The 21,261-nt window shown below is 42.9% G+C and overlaps 1 protein-coding gene and 1 long non-coding RNA gene across 14 annotated transcripts in view; one reads left to right on the forward strand and one right to left on the reverse strand.

The window, feature by feature from the left end:
• Positions 1-18,119, forward strand: part of LOC135096886 (COP9 signalosome complex subunit 4-like) — a 53,139-nt gene extending 35,020 nt beyond the window's left edge. For 6 of the 13 annotated variants that reach the window (XR_010265136.1, XR_010265134.1, XR_010265135.1 and 3 more), the window contains 5 exons: positions 5,744-5,839; positions 6,229-6,305; positions 12,060-12,189; positions 15,508-15,612; positions 17,461-18,119. The gene's annotated coding sequence lies outside the window, so the exon portion shown is untranslated. Of the gene's footprint in view, positions 1-3,220; positions 3,240-5,743; positions 5,840-6,228; positions 6,306-12,059; positions 12,190-15,507; positions 15,613-17,460 lie in introns of those variants that run through there. The other 7 variants (XR_010265138.1, XR_010265139.1, XR_010265141.1 and 4 more) reach the window with 7 other exon arrangements.
• A 755-nt stretch (positions 18,120-18,874) lies between these two features.
• Positions 18,875-20,958, reverse strand: LOC135096888 (uncharacterized). Its single transcript, XR_010265145.1, has 3 exons — positions 20,295-20,958; positions 19,906-20,027; positions 18,875-19,059 (listed from the first exon to the last, which is right to left on the reverse strand). It is a non-coding gene; the product is annotated as an uncharacterized LOC135096888 (long non-coding RNA).
• Positions 20,959-21,261: the final 303 nt, after the last annotated feature.

Raw genomic sequence — 21,261 nt, forward strand, 5'->3', positions numbered from 1 at the left:
TCTCTCCATTCCCTCCTATCATTATTGTGCATTACGCTATTAGTGGAACCAGTGTGCTGTGCGACTTTCGAGCTTACAGTGGTTAATTAGCGAAGCAGCTTATGTATAGTGACGAGGCCTCCTGACGCCCACCACGGCTGCGTTATGTGTAGGTTTCATAAGGACATAAGAAAATGAAGGAAACTGCAAGAAGCCATTAGGCCTACACGTTGTGGTCCCTGTCCCAAACATGCTTACCTATATCCATCTATCATTCCCATCCATAAATTTGTATATTATTAAAAAAAAAGGAACTCGATCTTCTAGTTATTAGTTTCTCTTAGTTTCTTTCTCCTTCCTCACACCCCCCCCCCGCTCTCTCTCTCTCTCTCTCTCTCTCTCTCTCTCTCTCTCTCTCTCTCTCTCTCTCTCTCTCTCTCTCTCTCTCTCTCTCCCCTGGACATATATTTAGGCATTTTGCTGCTGTGACTTTTGATTTCACGAGAATGTCTTCAGTGGAGGAAGGAAGAATGTAATGGAGCAGGTCATATTATTGCCGCCGTGTGTGTGTGTGTGTGTGTGTGTGTGTGTCGGCGCGCTGTGGTTATCACATATTTTTGCATTTGAAATAAAAGTATATTATAAACGAGGAGAGGCGAGTTGACGCAGCGAATAAAATAAGGTGATTTATGGGCCCCGGTAGCGGCGCCACCTCCCTGTCCCCCTCTCTCCTTCCCTCCCTGCTGCAGGTGTGTGTGTGTGTGTGTGTGTGTGTGTGTGTGTGTGTGTGTGTTTTTGAGACGAAAGAAGAAAGATAAGATGATTTCATATGTAGATAGATGGATAAATAGATAGATAGATAGGTAGATGAATAAACAGGTAGACTGAAATACAGAGATGCATACAGATATATGAACTGCAAACAGACGAATAGACAGACATGTAGCTCGAAACACCAGATAAATACAATTATAAAAATCACAGATAGATCAATAGGAGATAAAAAACAAACAAACAGACGAATAGAAACAAAGAAGCTGATCCAAATATACGAATACAGACACAGATAAACAATTAGATCCAAGTAAATACGAGAACAAGACAGTTACTAATAATTCCAAAGAGGTGACACTTCCCGCGCCGCCCTCACCCTCCTCCTGCCCTCCCCCGCCTGGCGTAGCTCGAGGGGCGCGGTGGAGCCAATATTCCGGCCCAGGGTGAGGAAGGGCACATCCTATTCAGCGGTCGTTATTAACCCCTGCTGGCTAATTACTCGATCGGACCGCAGCGGAAGGAGCCGAACGTGGTGGTGCCTCTCTCTCTCCCTCTCTCTCTCTGTCCCACCCTCCTGCACTCCTTTCACGCACCTATGCACCCATCCACCCACCCACACACACTCACACACACACACCTTCTCACGAGCCTTGATCACGAGGACTATTCAAGCATCAGATCCCCATGGTGTGTGTGTGTGTGTGTGTGTGTGTGATCGATGTAGGAAGCGATGCTTCATTCCCTCATATGAACCGCTGCTCATCTACTCCTGTGGTCCTCGTTACACACACACACATACACACCTTCCAGATCTCATACATTACACCACAGTTTTTTTCTTTTTTCTTTCACCTGTGTCTTCTCATCTTCTCGTCTCCTCGTCTTCTCGTCTTCTCGTCTCTCCATCTCCTCGTCTCCTCGTCTTCTCTTCTCCTTGTCTTCTCGTCTTTCCGTCTTCTCATTTCCTTGTTTTCTCTTGTCCCGGAGCGCGGTACATCTGACAAAGACAGGACAGCCAACATACAGGGCACACACACAGACACACGCCGTTCCCTGCTCACCGTCGTGACCTCAGCAAGGGCACGCAAATTAGAGCCATCGAACAGGTCTGCTTACATTCTGGAGGCAGGGAAGGAATGTTACAAAAAGCCTGTAAATTGCAACCAGCCTGTAAAGAGGGGAGGCGGGAGTGTGTGTGTGGGAATAACACTATTAATTTAGAGCCACGGAGGAGAGGAGGAGGTGCCTTGCTGAGCCTCCCTTAGACTTGGTGGAAGGATGGGAGGGAAGGAAAAACAAAGGAGGCCACTTTATCTCGATGTTATAGCCACGTATTTCTAAACCCTGAGTTTTCTCATAAGGGTTATTTTTCCAAAGGCTACAGAGATGATTAGTCAGATTCTCATGGGTGGCTCTCTCAATGACGATCTTTGTTAAATTATCACTAGAATCTTGAAAACACCTTTTAAAATAGTAATGACTTCCACTGTTACTGTTAAAGATAATTGAAATACCAAACCGTTTAACCATCGGACCTCAGTGCCAAGGAGATAAAAGGGAAACAAGAGGGCCACACCTGCCTCTGGAATCAAGTCAGGGCTGCCCCTCGCCCCCTTGGAGAATGAGACTGCCCCATGTCCTTGGCAGAGCAGAGACCAACGCTGTTACCCTGCCAGTGACCCGTCAGGCCAGGGGCGTGCCTCTGTCAGTGAGGAATCCCTCAGCGAGGCCTCTAACACAGTTACCGGTGCCACTTGTCGATCATTCTAGCAGAGCAACAATGTTTTTTTTTTGGCCGTGGCAGTGACGCAAGGCAGGGAGGCGGTGAGGCAATGAGGCAATGAATGCATCACCCACCTTCACTCCACTTCAACCAAACCCGCACCTGACTGTATCCCTTTTTCAAATTGCAGCGGCCATGAACTCTTTGCATTGTCATTCTCACACCCGTTTCTTATTACGACCACAAATCTCAGATACATATTCATACAGTCACGATTCAGAGCAAATGAAGCTTCGCCACTCAATTTCGATATGAACGCTCCTCAGTTTTGCCAGCTGAGGACACGCGAGCATGGTAACACTGCTACTGACCGATTGGCCTCAGTGTTTCCGTTTTCTTTAAAATGTGATGCAGATAAATTATATCCTTCCGTCAAAATTTTATATATAAGACATCAGGTTATGAAGGTCAGAATAACCTAGTGTCTTATTACTAAATATAGATTTTGGTAAGAGCCAATTTGCTGCCCAAATTAAAAAAAAAAAAAAACGGGAATACATGAACCAATCAGGGAGCGAGAGCATCCCTAGTGACAGTTACCAGGTGGCAGAATTAAAGGGCCGGAATCAGTAAGCACAGTGGCGTGCCGTGGACGTATGGGCGTGTGGCACAACTTCCCAGGCGAGGAGCGCTTGTCCCGCGGCTGGACCTGAGGCTGAGGCGCGGTCTCATCGACACAAGAGAACGTGATGAGGAGAATGAGGTGAGCGGCCCGTCAGATGCAAGTATTAGTGAATGCCTATAATTTTGACAATGTGTAACCAGTAGTGGTGGTGGTGGTGGTGTTGGTGGTGTGGTGGGTCAGGCGGGGTGCGTGGGCGGGATGTGTGGGGCCGGGATGTGGGGAGGGAGGGCAGGGTGCGGGTGACCGGGTGATGGGGGCGGATGATAAAACACATCAGGTGAGTGATCTCGTTTGTATTTGGTATGAGCGCGCGCACGCACGCACGCACGCACGCACGCACGCACGCACGCACACACGCACACACAGACAGCATTACACAATCTACTAATTTTTGGTTGTGATAATTTTTGACCAGTCGTCCGGGCAGCTCCTCACTCCCTTCCCTCCTCAACAACCCCCAACCTCCTCTCCTCTTTCCCAGGCCTCCCTCCTCCCCAACCTCCACTCTCCTCTCCTCTCCTTGCTCTCCCTCCCCCATAGTCAATATCCTTCTCACCTCCATGCCTCTATTCTCTCCCTCCACCCCTCCCTATACCTCTCTTGTACTCCCGATCCTCTCTCTCTCTCTCTCTCTCTCTCTCTCTCTCTCTCTCTCTCTCTCTCTCTCTCTCTCTCTCTCTCTCTCTCTCTCTCTCTCTCTCCGCCTTTCATACGCTGCCCACACACTGTTTTTCTCGCCCTCCCTCCCTCCCTCCCTCCACCTGCAGACCATTCCTCTTTGCCCTTCCCTCTCCCCTCTCTCTGTTTCCCCCTCTCGCCCTTCCGATTTATCCTCTCTCCCAGCCTCCCCTCTCCCACCCTCTCCCCGGCCGATGAAACTTCGCTGCACTATAAAATATCGCAATTGGTTAACGATTTAACGCCGAAATCTGCATATAAATTTGGGGTTAACAAATTTTGAAAAGCTCGCATTTGTATGTTTTTTTTTTGTTTTTTTTTTAGGATCTGGTGATAGTCATGTTGTGTGTGTGTGTGTGTGTGTGTGTGTGTGTGTGTGTGTGTGTGTGTGTGTGTGTGTGTGTGTGTGTGTACAGGTGTCCCATTCCTTAACACACACACACACACACACACACATACACACTAGTGATATCAATGGCCACTGTATGTCTTTGCCTTAGTCAATCGGCGGCCGTACATCTCCCTCCATCTTGAGTCGAGGAGAAAGAGGAGGAAGAGGAAGTGAAGATTCTTGGGTGAGAGGTGGCTTGACCTTAGCACTTCGAAGGCCAGGGGAAGGATCTCTCTCTCTCTCTCTCTCTCTCTCTCTCTCTCTCTCTCTCTCTCTCTCTCTCTCTCTCTCTCTCTCTCTCTCCTTTTTCTTCTTCTTCTTGTTTTTAACATTGGCAAGAGCTGTGATTGTAGATTTGAGTGTTGGCCTTTTCAGGCTCACTTAGACTCACTTCACTTGATGTGAAAAGCAACCTTCCTTTGTGTTCCTTGCTGTTTACCCCAGGTATTGAGATGATACAACTTAAAAGATGTATTCATATATTGTTTTATATATTCCTTTTATTTGAAATGACCTTATTCCGATTTGAAATTTTGAACAGTAATTGTTCGTACTCATCTTGACACGGAAAGACGCGCCTTATGCTTTGTGCTCCTTTCGGCACGTAAACCCCGACAAGCAGGATGTTGTGCATTCACTAATTCTTGGTGTTCCGAAGCCTTCCGCACGGCACTGCTCTCGCCGCGTTCGCTGTATTTAATTGTCGGTAGCACATTAAGCACTGTTTCTGTGAAGAAAATTCATATTTACTGTTGATATGATTGTCGTCATTTTGCACAAATGTCATTTTGTTTGAAATGTTCTGGTTCAGGACACCACGCTGAGTAATGTGATATCAAGTGTTGAAATCATTCAGATCCCTCCATTGCACTTTGTTGATTTTTTTGTGAAAATCATAAAGAGTTTTGATGTGTAAAGATAATTCTTATCACATTGCAGTTGTAATATAACCTGTAATCCATTGCTTGGCTGAATCTCAGTGATCTTGCATCACTTTAAGCTCATAGTGCACTATTAAATTATCAGTGCTCTTTGACTGTTTGTTTTTGATAATTGAAAAAGAAAATTTTATATTTGCAATCAGTTTTTTAAGTTGACCTAAGAAACAAACATTGATGCAATTTGGAGTCCATATGTTTAATTAAACATATTCTCAGTTTTCACAAAGTAATAATAAAAAAAGAGTTATGTCTGTGTGTATGATTAATGAAAGAAGCAGACCTGAAATTGTGTCTCTTCCTCGTGTAAGGTGTGCAGCTTACCCTTCAGGCCCCTGCCGGTGCGGAGAGAGAGAGAGAGAGAGAGAGAGAGAGAGAGAGAGAGAGAGAGAGAGAGAGAGAGAGAGAGAGAGAGAGAGAGAGAGAGAGAGAGAGAGATGCAACCGTATTTTAAGCTAAAGATGTAGGATGTCCACCTGTTCTCCTTGTTCTGCCTGTCATGAAGTGTGTTGTGGTAGCACTCTAGCTCCCTCGTTACAAGTGGCCTTCATTATTTACATTACACATTGTTACAGCGTAAGGAGTTGCTGGGTGTGGCCTTCAGTAGGATAATGAGGATGGAAGCTGGCAGTGGTGACCACATCAAGACGTGGCACCACAACACAATGAAGGTGTGTTGCTGCCTGTCTTCATTCCGTGAAGAGCACACCAAACTCCACCCACACACTCCACCTCACCACACACCTCACCACATAAGCATTTACTCCCCTTTTTTAAAATCTATTAATATTTAGCTTATCTATAGGCTTTTACAATTGTCTTCACTTTTTTTTTTTCATCAGATTTTGAACATTTTCACTACAGATCTGCCGGAAAGTAGAATGAAGATTGGTCTGGAAGCAGAATCTGAAAGCATGGAATTAAGTTATTAAGAGCACGGATGTGACAAGAAGCAATATAAACAATGATAATAGTAATAACAATAGAAGTATTAGTATAAGTAAGTCAATTTGAGACCCCATTGCAAATCTGACGTGCACTTAATGTTACTTCCCGGCAGGCCCGGAACGTGAACACACGATGATCCGCTTTGAGGAGGACAGTGTGGCATTCTCTTGCCTCACAGCAGACTGCAAGGTGAGGCTCAGGGAGGCTGCTGGAAGGCTCTGGTCACCGTTTCACCACGCTGTCGTTTGTTGCACCTGTCCGATTCATTCTGCACGGTTGCCTTCCAAATGTTACACATTAATTACAAATTTTGGTATGGACTGAAAATGTGACACGTACTCTGCGAGTGCACGTGCACTTGCTGCATCTCTTGTTGTCAGAGCCGCTCGTAACTTGTTGTTCTCTTGCGGTGGATGGAAGGGTGACGTTTGCTGACGTGATGACGTGAATCGTGTTTGGACAACATTCGGCTTTTGGCTAACGTCAAGTAAACGTGTCTTTGCTTTGTTGCTTTCTTGTAAATGTTTACAATAAGTTATAAATTTCTTATGTCAGCCAACCAGTTGTGGCTGGGAACTGGAGTTGTGCTGTTTTTGTAAAGGTTTGTTAGAGGTTGAACTAATAATTCATATTTGCTAGTTAAGCTAATTTTTGTACCTACTTATTATGAATTTGTCTTCCTCCTCCATACTTTTTTTTCTTCTTTCTTTAATGAAGAGGCAAGGTGATGTCTGAGAACAACTTACACATTTTAAAAGTTTGAACTACATTCTGATTTAACTGTGCTGCTTCACAGTCCATTTTAAATATCAGGATGCACCACCATGTAGGGAAGGAGTTAGTATAAATCTATGTAAAAGATAATTTGAGTGTAGCTTTTGATGTTGTAGTGTAGGTAAATGAACCACAATGCAGGCAGTCACTGCAGTCCTATGTTGTCTTGCCTTTGAGTGTTAATGCTACAGCTGGGAAGGATATTGTTGGGTAGGGAAGGCAAGGCAGAGCTGGGGGCTGACCAGCAGAGCAGTAGCACTCACCAGCCATTCAGACATGTGCATAAGCTGACATTCAGTTGCCTTTTGTTTTCACCTGCTTTCTTTGTCACTCCGACAACGCCGAGCGTCTTGATGCGCGACGATCCGTAGAGCACCATCATTGCCGGACCGAGCGGGTCGAAGATAAATCGTAGCATCCTCTTTGAACGAATATTTATTTTAATAAGTACAGTGTATTGAATTATAAGATCTGATGACAGAATATATTTAAATGAAGATGTTATTGTAAAGCTGCAAACTAAAAGTACAATTAGGGAAAAAATGACAGTGTCTCACCATATACAGTATATTGTGGCTACACAAGACTTGCTTGTGTCTCCCTCCCTGTGCTCAAAATGCTAGCCAGTCATGGAACAACTTGGGAGGCACTCAGAGGTCATGTGCACTACAGTAATAGGAGTGCTTTAGATAGGTTAGTTCTTGCCTACCTTCGTATCAAATGCCACGTCATGTGCCAACATTTCAAACGTGGAATTGTAAGAGAAGGTAGAAATCCTGGTCAGGGATGTTTTTATCCAGCAATGTTAGGTGGATCTGGAGGGATATTATGAACTGTGTGTGTGTGTGTGTGTGTGTGTGTGTGTGTGTGTGTGTGTGTGTGTGTGTGTGTGTGTGTGTGTGTGTGTTTTTTTCTTCCACCTACGGAAAGAGCTCAGATCTTTGGGTAGGAATGAGACCTACCCAAAGATCTGGGTATGTTTATGGTACCCAAAGATCTGAGATGTTTATTAAATCTCTCTCTCTCTCTCTCTCTCTCTCTCTCTCTCTCTCTCTCTCTCTCTCTCTCTCTCTCTCTCTCTCTCTCTCTCTCTCTCTCTCTCTCTCTCTCTCTCTCTCTCCTGTATTATATGAATCACTCTTCAATAATAGCACAACGCATTAGTGAGACAACTTCTCCCCTTTATAAAATCAATTTGACAGTTTGTAAGAATTTAATTATCTTCCAAAAAATTGGCCCATTTGTCTTTTTATTATCTTTTGACATAGTTTTGGTCTGTTATTTAGTGTGTGTGTGTGAGTTAGTCTGTGTGAGATTGCTGGCATGGTACATATGTAGATAAATAGATTATTATTATTATTATTATTATTATTATTATTATTATTATTATTATTATTATTATTATTATTATTATTATTGCTAAAAGTTTGAATGATGTACGTGTATGTATGTATGTGTGTGTGTGTGTGTGTATGTGTGTGTATGTTTGTGTGGGGGGGGCTTTGTCCAGGCCACCCTATGTGTAATTGTCAGTATGGTATAGAGAGAGAGGGAGGGTGCCTTTGATGTCAGGAAATAGAGTACCATACTTACTGGAGGAGGCAGTAGGCACCTGCCAAAATGATAATTATTCCCAGTGAGGTCTAAAGCACTGTTCAGGGGGTGCTGTGAACTTATCATTAAACCCAGCTGTGACCTCACTGAACGTTTCCCTTTGTGTCTCACAACACAAGGGGGCAGTCACAGCCTGCCCTCTAAAGACAACTCTCTTCCTCCACACAAAACTACAAGCACCTAATAACACACGCGCACACACACACACACACACACACACACACACACACACACACACACACACACACACACACACACACACACACACACACACACACACACACACACACACACACACACACACACACGCCTTTCACTCATAATTTCAAAATTCATGGTGACTCCTACACCAGCCTCAGAGTCCCCATCTGGGGAGGGGACCACAAATGTCCCCATGTCAGAGTGCTCTTCTGACAACAACCCTAAGTGTCTTGACATCCCCCTCATCTTTTTCTTCATTAACTTCTGCAACATTCGTGGTCTAAGATCTAGTTTTCAATCTGTAGAACACCACCTCTCCTCTTCTAAACCTCATCTTTTTTTCCTCACTGAAACTCAGGTGTCTGAGGCAACTGACAGTAGCCCCTTTTCTGTTCCCTCCTACTTTCTTTATCCTCATTTTTTATCCAAAGCTGGATGCTGCATTTATGTGCGCAATGATTTGATGTGCTCTCGTGCCCATGCTCTTGAGTGAGTTTTCCACCATCTGGCTACAACTACAGAGTCACTCTCAAACTAAATTTATCTGAGCTGTATACCTCTCACTTAACTTCTTTGACTATAAGAAATTCTTTGACTACTTAACTTCCAAAGTGGAGCACATTCTGACTCTTATCCCTTATGCAGAGATCTCCATTCTTGGAGACTTCAGTGTTCACCACCAGCTTTGGCTTTCCTCTCCCTTCACTGACCATCCTGGTGAACTAGCCTTCAACTTTGCTATCCTCCACGACCTAGAGCAATTGGTGCAACACCCTACTCATATTCCTGACCGTCTTGGAGATACGCCCAACATTCTTGACATTTTCCTGACCTCTAATCCTTCTGCTTATACTGTCACCCTTTCGTCTCCGTTGGGCTCCTCTGATCACAATCTCATCTCTGTATCTTGTCCTATCGCTCCAATCCCTCTTCAGGATCCCCCTAAGCGAAGGTGCCTCTGGCGTTTTGCCTCTGCTAGTTGGGGGGACCTGAGGAGGTATTTTGCTGATTTTCCTTGGAATGACTACTGCTTCCGTGTCAGAGACCCGTCTTTGTGTGCTGAGCGCATAACAGAGGTGATAGTGTCTGGCATGGAGGCATACATTCCTCACTCTTTTTTCTCGACCTAAACCTTCTAAACCTTGGTTCAACACAGCTTGTTCTCGTGCTATACATGATAGAGAGGTGGCCCACAAAAGGTACTTAAGCCTTCCATCACCAGAATCTCATGCACCTTATATTTCTGCCCGGAACCATGCCAAGTCTGTTCTCCAACTAGCCAAAAACTCCTTCATTAACAGAAAATGTCAAAACCTTTCAAGATCTAACTTCCCTCGTGACTTCTGGCATCTAGCCAAAAATATCTCCAATAACTTTGCTTCTTCTTCTTTCCCTCCTTTATTTCAACCAGATGGCACCACTGCTATCACATCTATTTCTAAAGCTGAACTCTTTGCTCAAACCTTTGCTAAAAACTCTACCTTGGATGATTCTGGGCTTGTTCCTCCCTCTCCTCCACCCTCTGACTACTTCATACCACGTATTAAAATTCTTCGCAATGATGTTTTCCATGCCCTCGCTGGCCTAAACCCTCGGAAGGCTTATAGACCTGATGGGGTCCCTCCTATTGTTCTCTGAAACTGTGCCTCCGTGCTTGCACCTTGCCTAGTCAAACTCTTTCAGCTCTGTCTGTCAACATCTACCTTTCCTTCTTGCTGGAAGTTTTTTTTATTATATATATATATATATATATATATATATATATATATATATATATATATATATATATATATATATATATATATATATATATATATATTTTTTTTTTATTTATTTATTTATTTACTTATTTATTTATTTATCTATTTATTTATTTATTTTTTGCTGTTGGCCAGTCCCCCTCCTACATAAAAAAAAAAACACTTCATACCTTTTGTTTTATTTTAGATTACTTTTTAATTCCTTATTTAAACTGATTTACATAAAAATATGAAGAATAAACAAAAATCAATAAACCTCCCAAAATAATAAAAAAAAAAGTTGGGTTTTTTTAAATGTGTGTTTTTCCAGCTCTGAGTGATTGTGGTGAATTGTGGTGTGTTTGTGGTGAGTGATGGTGTGTTTGTGGTGAATGGTGGTGTGTTTGTGGTGAGTGATGGGGATTTTGTGATGACAGACTAGTGGTGGTGTTACCACAGGATGAATATTGACACTAACCTCTCAACTTTCATTGTTGTTATAGTAATACACTCACCACCCGTTGCTGTGGTGTGGTGGTGGTGACGGATTGTGTGATGGCGTCCCCTTGCTTCTCTGGACTTGTGTGAGGTGCACCGCCCTCTACCTCCTCCCTTTTATTTTCACTATTGTTACATGATGTGAGGTGCCTGGTACACCCCTCCCCCATTCCTCTTTTTTTTTTTTCCTCCACCTATCTCCTCCCTCTCCTTCTCTTAGTCTCCATTATGCAAGGAGTAACAGTATCTTCTCTTCCTCTTCCTCTCTTCCTCCCTCTCTCTTCTGTTTCCACTAACTCCCTCAATTTACAGTTGTTTTCTAAGGTTTAAATATGGGTGAGGGGTGAGGGGTGAGGGGTGAGGGGTGGTGTGTGTGGGTGTGAAATGATGCAGCAGCAGAAAGTCATGACAACCCAGCTGATCACCTCTGTAGTCTTGGAAAACAGTGGTGAGAGAGTGAAGGGTTTCCAAACACGGGTCAAAGATGAACGGCGAATCCTTACCTTGCTTGTCATAGATACAGAAAATTTCCTTCACCTCCTCCAGCGACTCCTCATCGCCTTCAATAAGGAACTTGGCGGCCAAAGAACTCCTCAAACTAGAGTGCACCAGAGCCTGCACAAGGAGAAGGAGGAGAAGGAGGAGGAGGAGGAGGAGGAGGAGGAGGAGGAGTGAATGAAAATGAAATGAATGAATGAACGAAAGTATGTATATATATCTATCTATCTCCTTATCTCACCCTGCCACCTGTCATTCTCAGGATGGTAGAGATGGTGTCCACATTGATGGTGCCCTTCTCTGTGTCCAAGGCATGCACAGACCTGTGTGGGCATGGGAGAGCTGGGGAAGGCTGTGTGTGTGTGTGTGTGTGTGTGTGTGTGTGTGTGTGTGTGTGTTAAGGGAGTTTTGCTGTGATTTAGGAACATATAGGAGTCAAAGGGGTCCCTTATCTTACACTCTTCTATCCTGCTTAATTTCAACTATCCTGCTTAATTTCAACTGGCAAACCTTCTTCTTCCTTTCCTCCTCCTCCTCCTCCTCTCGCTGCCTTAACTCCTCGCCAAATAACTTTATTCGGTTTTGATTTTAATCTTGACTACTTTTTTTGTTGTGGAAGAAACAAGATCCTTCAACCCCAATCACAGGAAGAGGCAGGAGGGATGCGGCAGACAGCAGATGATGGCAGGTGATGGCAGCCTCGTGGTTCTCTTCCCTGTTCCTTGGTGGCGCTGCTTCACTCCTTACCGGCAAGTCTCGTCCTACTGTTTGGGAGGCAATTACGCCGCCGTAAAATATTGATGGGGAAGAGGAGGAATCTGCCATGAATAATTTGTTGTAATGTTTCTTCTAATGGTTTTCCTCAGTCGCTTACAAATAGTGTTAATTTCTCACTCGATTCTTAAACATCTCCTCCTCCGCCTTAATAATCAGGTATTTACGAAGGGAGAGGGGAGAGGGAGAGGGGAGAGTGGCTCACACCGATGCATCATCCACTTAGCGCCAAAAATAACGAGGCAGCCAAACAGTCATGCTCGTCTTGACGCGTCGGCCGTAGACAGGAAGTCGGCCGCTGTTCGTCGCGTGAGAACGCCGAGTGACTCACACACTCGCTCAGAAATACAGCGAGTCACGAACCAGCGCAGTGATTTTCCAGGCAAGACTTTTTTTTCTATGAGGTATTTTTTGGTGCAATACATGCAGGTATTCAACGCGGAAAACAAAAGGAGGGTACAGAATGATGGAGGAAAACAATGGCATCTCTTTTTTAATATGTTTGATACCCTGAGGCACTTCCCCGCAGCACACAAGAGCGTCGTGCTGGGTGGCGAGCCGCGCTGCGTGACACGCGGCGCGGGGCGGAGGGACAACGTGGCGTGGTATCACCTTCCCCAGACACAACGCAAAACTCGGGCAAAACTTGAAATACAAGCTTAATTTTATTTGCACTCCAAATCTCGTGAAAAATAATGTTAATGAAGACTCGATGCCGCTTATTTTCTCCTCCACAGAATAGCGAGGCTAATTTGGGCACCGTGTTAATGCCTCCCCCTAAGGCCGCGTTCACACCAAGCGAGTCGCGTCGCGTCAAGTCAAGGCAAGTCATCATGCGTCATGAATCGCCACCCGAGTTTAACATTAATTTGTATGTATATTTGAAAAAACCGTTCACACCAAGCGAGTCGCGTCGCGTCAAGTCACGGCGCGTCGCGTCGCGTCGAGTCACAGATAGGGCTGGACCCATTTTCTACATCAGTCACAGCGAGTCCGTCGTTGCGGGAGCATGATGGAAGTGGAATTCCTGTCCAGTATGGCTACTGGACTGATCAGAATCAGTCATATACTCCCTCACCATGTACATCCAATGTAAGTGATAGTTACTCAGAGTATACTAACATCTGAGAAATAGCTTAGAATTTCATGTTTTCGAGTTGTACCATTCACTTACCAGCAGGAATACATGAGCTGTCTTTATGTTATATTTATTTACTATTGCCCTACACAGAAGCCTAATGGAATGATTATTGTAATGTTCAATAAAATACTTCTTACCTTAAAAAAATGGTCATTCTTTCTTCAACTCCAACTGCACCCCTGTAGTTTGTGTTAATTTTCTTTATGGAAGATCCAGTCAACTCCACCAGCTTCTTAAAATTTTCATGTGTCATCCTAAAGTAGTTGTAGAATTTTTCTGGATGGTTCACCAGGTCTGGGAATAGATGAGAGAAGTTTCCAAAATCTGGCCTCTTGATGTTCAGTTCATGGATCCATATTCGTTGTTTCTTCTTACGTCTGCGACGACGAAGCCACAACAAAGCAGCTACTTCAGCCAGGGAACATGCATCCATTCTCCATGAAATTACCCAGGTCACTGAGTGCTGACTTGACGCGGGCTGACGCAGTCGGTGTGAACGGAGATGAGTCAAAATTAATCGCATCAAATGACGCTCTTGACTTGACGCGACGCGACTCGCTTGGTGTGAACGCGGCCTTAATGGAAACCTGGATGGCCCCCGCGCCCTCCGCGGACCAGCCCAGAATACCACGACCAGGGGGCGGGGAGGGAGATGGGAGAGTGGCTCACACCGACGCATCTTCCACTTAGCGCCAAAAATAGCGAGGCAGCCATCCAGTCATGCTCGTCTTGACGCGTCGGCCGCAGACAGGAAGTGCGGCGAATTTTGGTCCTGAGGCGTTCACTGATTTCCTGAACGAAACTGTGTTTATGTTAACATTTCATTCACCCTCCATTATTCTGTCAGTTATTTCTTTCTCGTCAGTATCTTAATTTTTTTCTTCATTTGTTCAGACGGAAGGACCGATATTCCTTATAGTATATATATATATATATATATATATATACTCGTATATATATATATATATATATATATATATATATATATATATATATATATATATATATATATATATATATATATATATATATATATATATAACGAGAGAGAGAGAGAGAGAGAGAGAGAGAGAGAGAGAGAGAGAGAGAGAGAGAGAGAGGGCGGGGGAAGCAAAATCCAAGTGTCTTGCCGCCATTTTTATGTCTAAAGTTTGTGGATTTCAGGAAGAGAAGAAAGAGGAGAAGTACCGCAACTATTAAAACCAGACTCATTTTCCTTTCCTCCTCCTCCTACTACTACTACTACTACTACTACTATTACTACTACTACTAATACAACCACCACCACCACCACCATCACCACCACCACCATAATCACCACCACTACCACCGCTAATACTACTACTACTACTACCACCTTCACTTCCTATGACTATTTACTGTCTCGTTTTTCCTACTATATTATTATAACCTACACTTCCTCCTCCTCTTCCTCCTCCTCCTCCTCCTCCTATTTTCCTTCCTTCACTGTTATTATTATCATTAGTCGATCAGTATAATAAGTTTCCTAATTATGACGTTTCTTAATAATGTTTTTTTTTTTCTTCTTCTTCTTTTGATGCATTAAGGAAACAATGTGTCGTCTCGTTCACTGTTCTGGAACTCATTCATAACCTGTTTGAAACTTCTTTTAATTCCGAATCACTTTACTTATCGTACTCTTATATTTTGGGAGTTCATCTTACATACGTATAATATTTTAGTCAGAGAGAGAGAGAGAGAGAGAGAGAGAGAGAGAGAGAGAGAGAGAGAGAGAGAGAGAGACCTACAATCATTCAAACACTCGTTAATTACAAACTTAAAAAACATCGATATTTTTAATGAAATAACTTTACTTACACAAGCCAGCAAACATACGAACGCACACAAATTAATACCAGTGATAGAAAAAGAATTTATATAGCAACGTATTCTGAAACGCTTCATTTGTTCTCTCACCATATTTTTTTTTTTTTTCAAATGCCACAGAGATGATTAGCCGGGTTTTCAATTGCGTTTCTCCTGTTAATAATATAGAAATCGTGTTAATGTCACTAGAACCATTAAAACATCTTTGAAAACCTGTGCAACTTCATTTAGAGTCTTATCAGTTTAGTGGAGGTGCGGCGCAGAAGTGTTTCAGAATAGGGATCATTGTCTCGTATTCCTCCAGCCTGGTGTCCCCGCTCGGCTCTTTTCACGACTCGCAACGAGGGAGAAAGGTCGAAGTGCGGTGGTCTCGTGGCGGAGGGCTGAAGGAGGCGGTGAAGGAGTGAAGGTAAGAGTATGGTAATGATAAGAATATTAGATTATTACTCAGTGCATGGAATTAATGTGTAACCCTTGAGATTGCGAATGATTAGGTTGAATACGTGAGGATTAGAATGGATAGGTGTGATTGGGTTAGGTTTGTCCAGGTATGGGGATTAGGTAAGCCACGTTAGGTAATGTGATTAGCTTGAGCTGATATAGGTTGACCAGGTGAGGTTGGTAGGTGTGATTAGGTTGAACAGATGGTGATTACAACACTTAAGTAGTTAAGCTTATCAGGGGAGAGATGAATATGCTGATCAGATGGGAAGTTATAGAAGTTTAGCATTTAGCGAGGGAATAAGCTGCAAGGGTGATTAGACTGCAGGTAAAGTGATTTAACTTGTCAGGTGAGAGAAGTATGCTGACCAGATGGTAAGTTGGTTGCTTGTTTGTCCAGGTGATTGACGTCTGATTAAGCTTACTGAGGTGATAATTAAGGAAGTGAATTTGAGATTATATTATATAAGCACGTAAAATCATGTTGGATTGGTGTGTCCGTGGCTGCTATTTTGTGGTCCCTCTGCTTATTCGCTGTGCTGAGTAGCAGTTGGCTTGTGAACTACGATTGGTCATTATTTTCCTTTATTCATTATCACACACACACACACACACACACACACACACACACACACACACACACCTACCTACTTACCTACCTTTAATAACGCTGTATGCACACCCACGCACTCTCATGCAGAAAATACTGAAGACACTCAAAAAAAAAAAAAAAACTGGTGGCACAAGAAAACTGGTGGCACTCAAAATATTGGTGAACTCAAAAATACTGGTGATGAACTCAAAAAAATTGGTGATGCACTCAAAAAACTGGTGATGCACTCAAAAATCTGGTGACACTCAAAAACCTAGTCAGGCAGCCAAAACAATGGTCATGCACTCAAAAGACATAACCCCTTCTCAAACACACACACACACACACACACATTTCCATTCTAAATTTGCATTAGACTTTTCTAATACTGCTTTGTTCTATTAAACTACTTATTTATTTATTTTTTTATTTATTTATTTTTTTTTTTTTATCCAGTTCACCTGAAAGTTGGCCTATTTCAAATAGTTCTTTTCCTAATTTGTTATTCATCTGATAAATATTTTCTTGTATAATATTTCCTCATGTATTTGGCTACAAAATTCTTTCCCTTATATGACGTGTTCATCATACAGTGGGTTTCAAAAAGATAGGCTAGATTTGAAATTGTTGTTTCTCTGGAACCATAAACTGACTATGAATAAAATTAATAAACTTAAAAGGTACGGATCAAAGTTTAAAATGACTCTTCTTTTCAAATTGTAAGTTTTTTATTTGTGTTCTTCATGAGCGCAGAGATAGAAATATTTAATCAGGTTCATCTTTCAAACTTGTGTATTAACTGTCATGCCATTGAAATATCTGTGATGCCATGCAAATTTCTTCTATCTGGTGTTTTCTTCTACTCTGCATCATCCTTCAAATTTTTGCCTTTAAATTATAATAGGGACGTATTTGTCAAACGCGCATTTCTCAGCTTCAAACGTTATACTGCCATACTTTTCAGATTTTCTCTACCCGGTGCTTTCCTTTCTTTCAATTTTTGTTTCTTGAATATGACAGTATGGAATTTAGCCATATTTCATATTAAATCTCAGCACAGTTCCCATACCATGCAGTGCTTGTCAGGCTTCCTCCATTTTCCCATCATATATCTTGTGTAGTCTTAGTTTTGTAGGGAATCAGTTATCAAACACATTACAAGGAATCACTACACATACAAGAAGCTTCATGTATCTAGGAACTAATGGTCTGTTTTCCTTGTAGGTGTGAAGTGTGCAGCTTCCACTTCATCATCCCATGAACAGCCCACAGGAATCTCTACCAGCACCTGGTTATTAAACAGTGTTGTCACGCCAGGCCCAATGTACTCCATTGCAATCAGGGAGTCAAGCTTCACCAGGAAAAGAGGCAGAGCGTCACCACCTTCAAGCCCCACAAGAGGTATTAAGTATCGTTGGGACAAAGCAATCAGGGAAGAGTCAAGTTGCAGTAAGAAGAGTGTGTCAAGAATTTCAAGCAGGAAGAACACGTAAAATTCCCTTCAAGTCATGGCGGGACCGACAGGCAACCTTCAACACTTGTGAAGGCACGAGAGCTGCAGGCAGTTTCACAAAGAAGAGGTTGCTCAAGGTCACTCAAGTTGACGCAAGGACACAAGAATTGGCAAGTGTTGTTGCTCCCAGGCCCTGCTGCAAGAGTTCTCCAGTCCACTCCAGTCTGGGAAGGAAGAATATAGCAAGTCCCTCTCTTCTGTACTCAACAACCACCACCACCACCTTCATTCAGGCTTGGGATAAGTTTTGTACATTCCAGCACTTCAGTAATAAGGAAAAAAAGTGCCATGTTTATATTATTGTTGTGTATTTATTCACTTAACATTCACATTAAAACAATAAACATTCAGTATACCATCTTGAACATAATGATAGTTATTTATGCCATGTCAATAATATCTTTGGCAAATAGTCTTTCTGGGAGTACAGGTCATGCCCCCAAGGTAAAAAAAAAAAAAAGTCAGGATTGGCTACTAAACTAAGTTTAAGATACCATTTGCACATAGAAGCCCCATCCCAGCCGACACTGGAGTCGCTGCGATGGGGCTTCTATGTGCAAGTGGTATCTTAAAAGTTTAGAGGGCACAATCCTGTTTTTGTTTTTTTTACCTTTGGGGCATGCATGAATTGTTATCAAATATTTATTTTTACACTATTATACCACACTGTTAGCAAACTATATATTTATTTCACATATATAATAAGAATAGTCACAAATTTATAAAGATAGATAGATAGATAGATAGATAGATAGTTTATTGACCACAGTGCATATAAAGAACAATAGATAAAAAGTACAAATAAATTCACTAATACTACTAAAGTTAATAGTAACACTTTATAACTGGTGTAGTCCACAAAAATTTCCATACTTTAATACATTTTTAAATAATTACAAACAACTGCAACCATTATACCACTATTCTAAGACATTTAGCACCTCATGTAACATCTTACACATACTTTCACGAGGAAAAGTATCAGCAAATATGTCCTCTAATACAGTGACATTATAAATATGTCTAAGATGAGCTGTTAGAGGACACACTTCTACCGCATGTCTCTCTGTCTGTATTCCTCCACAACTACACAACCGCTCCTCCACTGGCAAACGCCCTCTCCTGGACTAGAGACACTACACTGGTGGAGTCATGTGCTGTGGCACCTGGCTCGACACTTGTACAGCATCAGCACACCCAGTACTGGCTGCAGACACTCTCCATTTGGCTCTTCACCTGATGTCACACCCTGCGACATGGCACTACTGGCCTGACTGCAGACAGGACGTTCGCCAACACAAGACAGACATCTGCAAAAGAGTAATGCAACTTGGGGAAGACGGAAAGTTACTAAGACATGAACTTATATCACACATACACACTAATTCTATAACTCAAATGCCGGCATTTTACTTTTCACAAACTTTTCACTCCCTACAGCCCATCACCTGGCCCAAACAATCCTGAAACACCCCACAATTCATATTTATTTATCTTTCTATATCCATAAATTCCCCAAAAAACCTTATTTTTCACTAAACACCTTTCACGTGCACATCTCGCAACAAAAACTCAAGCAACGCATCCTCTCCTCTTATTTCACACTGATCACTGCAGACCATTCCTTCTAACCCTCTTCAGTAACTCTCCACAACACACCACACCGGTAACACTCATCCATCCTGGTCACTCTTAACAAAAGCACCACATGTGCACTTACCCAGCCCACACACTGCCTCTCTTGCAATCCTGTACCACTATTTTCACACTTACTGCTCTTCTAATCTTGGTAAGAGCACGCCTCTCCTCCATGCATTTACTAATCTTATTAACCACCTCCCTCTTATCCTGCACATACATACATAAGGATTCATACACACACCATGACTCTCAACAATACTCTGATTACATACAGTTGAGGATTCCTTATCCAAAATTGTTGGGAGTGAATGAAAGTGGTGCATATTTTAGATTTCCCCAGTTTTTTTTTAATGACAACTTGCCAATTTCTGATACCTCCCATGGCAGTAAATCAAGCTCTAGTAATCAATTTTTTGGTGGGACAAAAACATGACAAGACATGACAATTAAAAACTTAAGATTTTTAAATTTAGGATAGAGGATTCTCAAGTGTAGCAACAAAACACAGTGTTCACCTGAATTGGTTCCTGCAGTCACCGCCACCTGTCAGTCACAAGGTTTCCAGTAAGGTGTATTTCTTGCTCCTGAGTTATGGGAGCGTCCCAAGGTTTCTTCCACTTCCTCTCCGTGTTACCACCTGTGGGGAAGACACACATCTATACTCCAGCTGCATGACTCACAACTCGGTCCAGAATTTAACCGTTTCACCACAACATTACACAGCAAAGAAGGCACGACAGAAAACATTGACATGTACATTTAACTCTTAAAGCAGTGGGGTGTATTGTAACTTGAAGGTCTCCACACACATGATAAACTAGACTTTTCATTATGACAAGATATGATGTCTACTCAAATAAGAAGACATGGAAAAAGTGCCAAATTGTCATACATGGCAACTCACGTGCCCTGAAGATGTTATGCTCAGTCTTTCAATCACTGAAAGACTGTCAGGCACAGTGGAGAGAGGTGTCTCTCCTGCGCTGTCAGGCACAGTGGAGAGAGGTGTCTCTCCTACGCTCCCCTGTACTTTTTTCCCCTTTGCCACTACCTTCTCGTTTCATCGCTCACATTCAATACCCCTTACATTACAATGGATCCCGGCAAGTTTAACAGGGAAGAGAGTGCCGTGATGGTGTTTGAGTCGAGGTCAGTAACTGTGGGGCTGGAAGGAAGACAGGGAGATCAAAGACAGCCGTGACACAGTTGGCCAGGGCTACACTAGTGCTGGCCACAGCTGCCACTCCTGAGAGAAAGGCTAAGGGAAAAAAAGGAAGACAGATACAGGAATAATAAGTTGATGGAACACATGCACGGTGAACACTTAATTGCCACGCCATCTTTCTCCTGGTCAGAAGAGACCTGTGAGCTGCAGGATGACTGGGGGTGAGCGGCCTCTGTCCACCACCCAGGTGACGGCTGCTTCTGAATTTGCCATCTTCCTTCCTGTCTCACAATTACTGATCCCTTCTTGAACAAATACCATCACAACACTTTTCTTCACTGTCAAGCTTGCCAGGACTCATTATGTGAGGAAAATTATGGGTGAGCCATCACATGAGAAGCTTGTACCAAGGGAAAACAGGCTGGGGAGTGTGGCAGTGTAGAAGAGGGGGACAGCTGAGTGGTCATTGAAGAAGAGGGGGATAGTTGTCTGGAAGGTTGTGTCGAGTTGATAGATGGAAGAATTGATTTTTTTAGACAGGCAAACAATAACTAGTTTGGTCTGCCCCAGTCAGAAATTTTTGAGAGATCAGAAGTGAGGTGTTCTGTGGCTTCCCTGCGTGAACTGTTTACTTCCTGAAGGGGTGGATGTCTATGAAAAGACATGGATAAGTGCGGGGTGGTATCATCAGTATAGGAGTGGATAG

The sequence above is a fragment of the Scylla paramamosain genome, unplaced genomic scaffold, assembly GCF_035594125.1.
Source record: "Scylla paramamosain isolate STU-SP2022 unplaced genomic scaffold, ASM3559412v1 Contig8, whole genome shotgun sequence".
NCBI classification, from domain to species: Eukaryota; Metazoa; Arthropoda; class Malacostraca; order Decapoda; family Portunidae; genus Scylla; species Scylla paramamosain.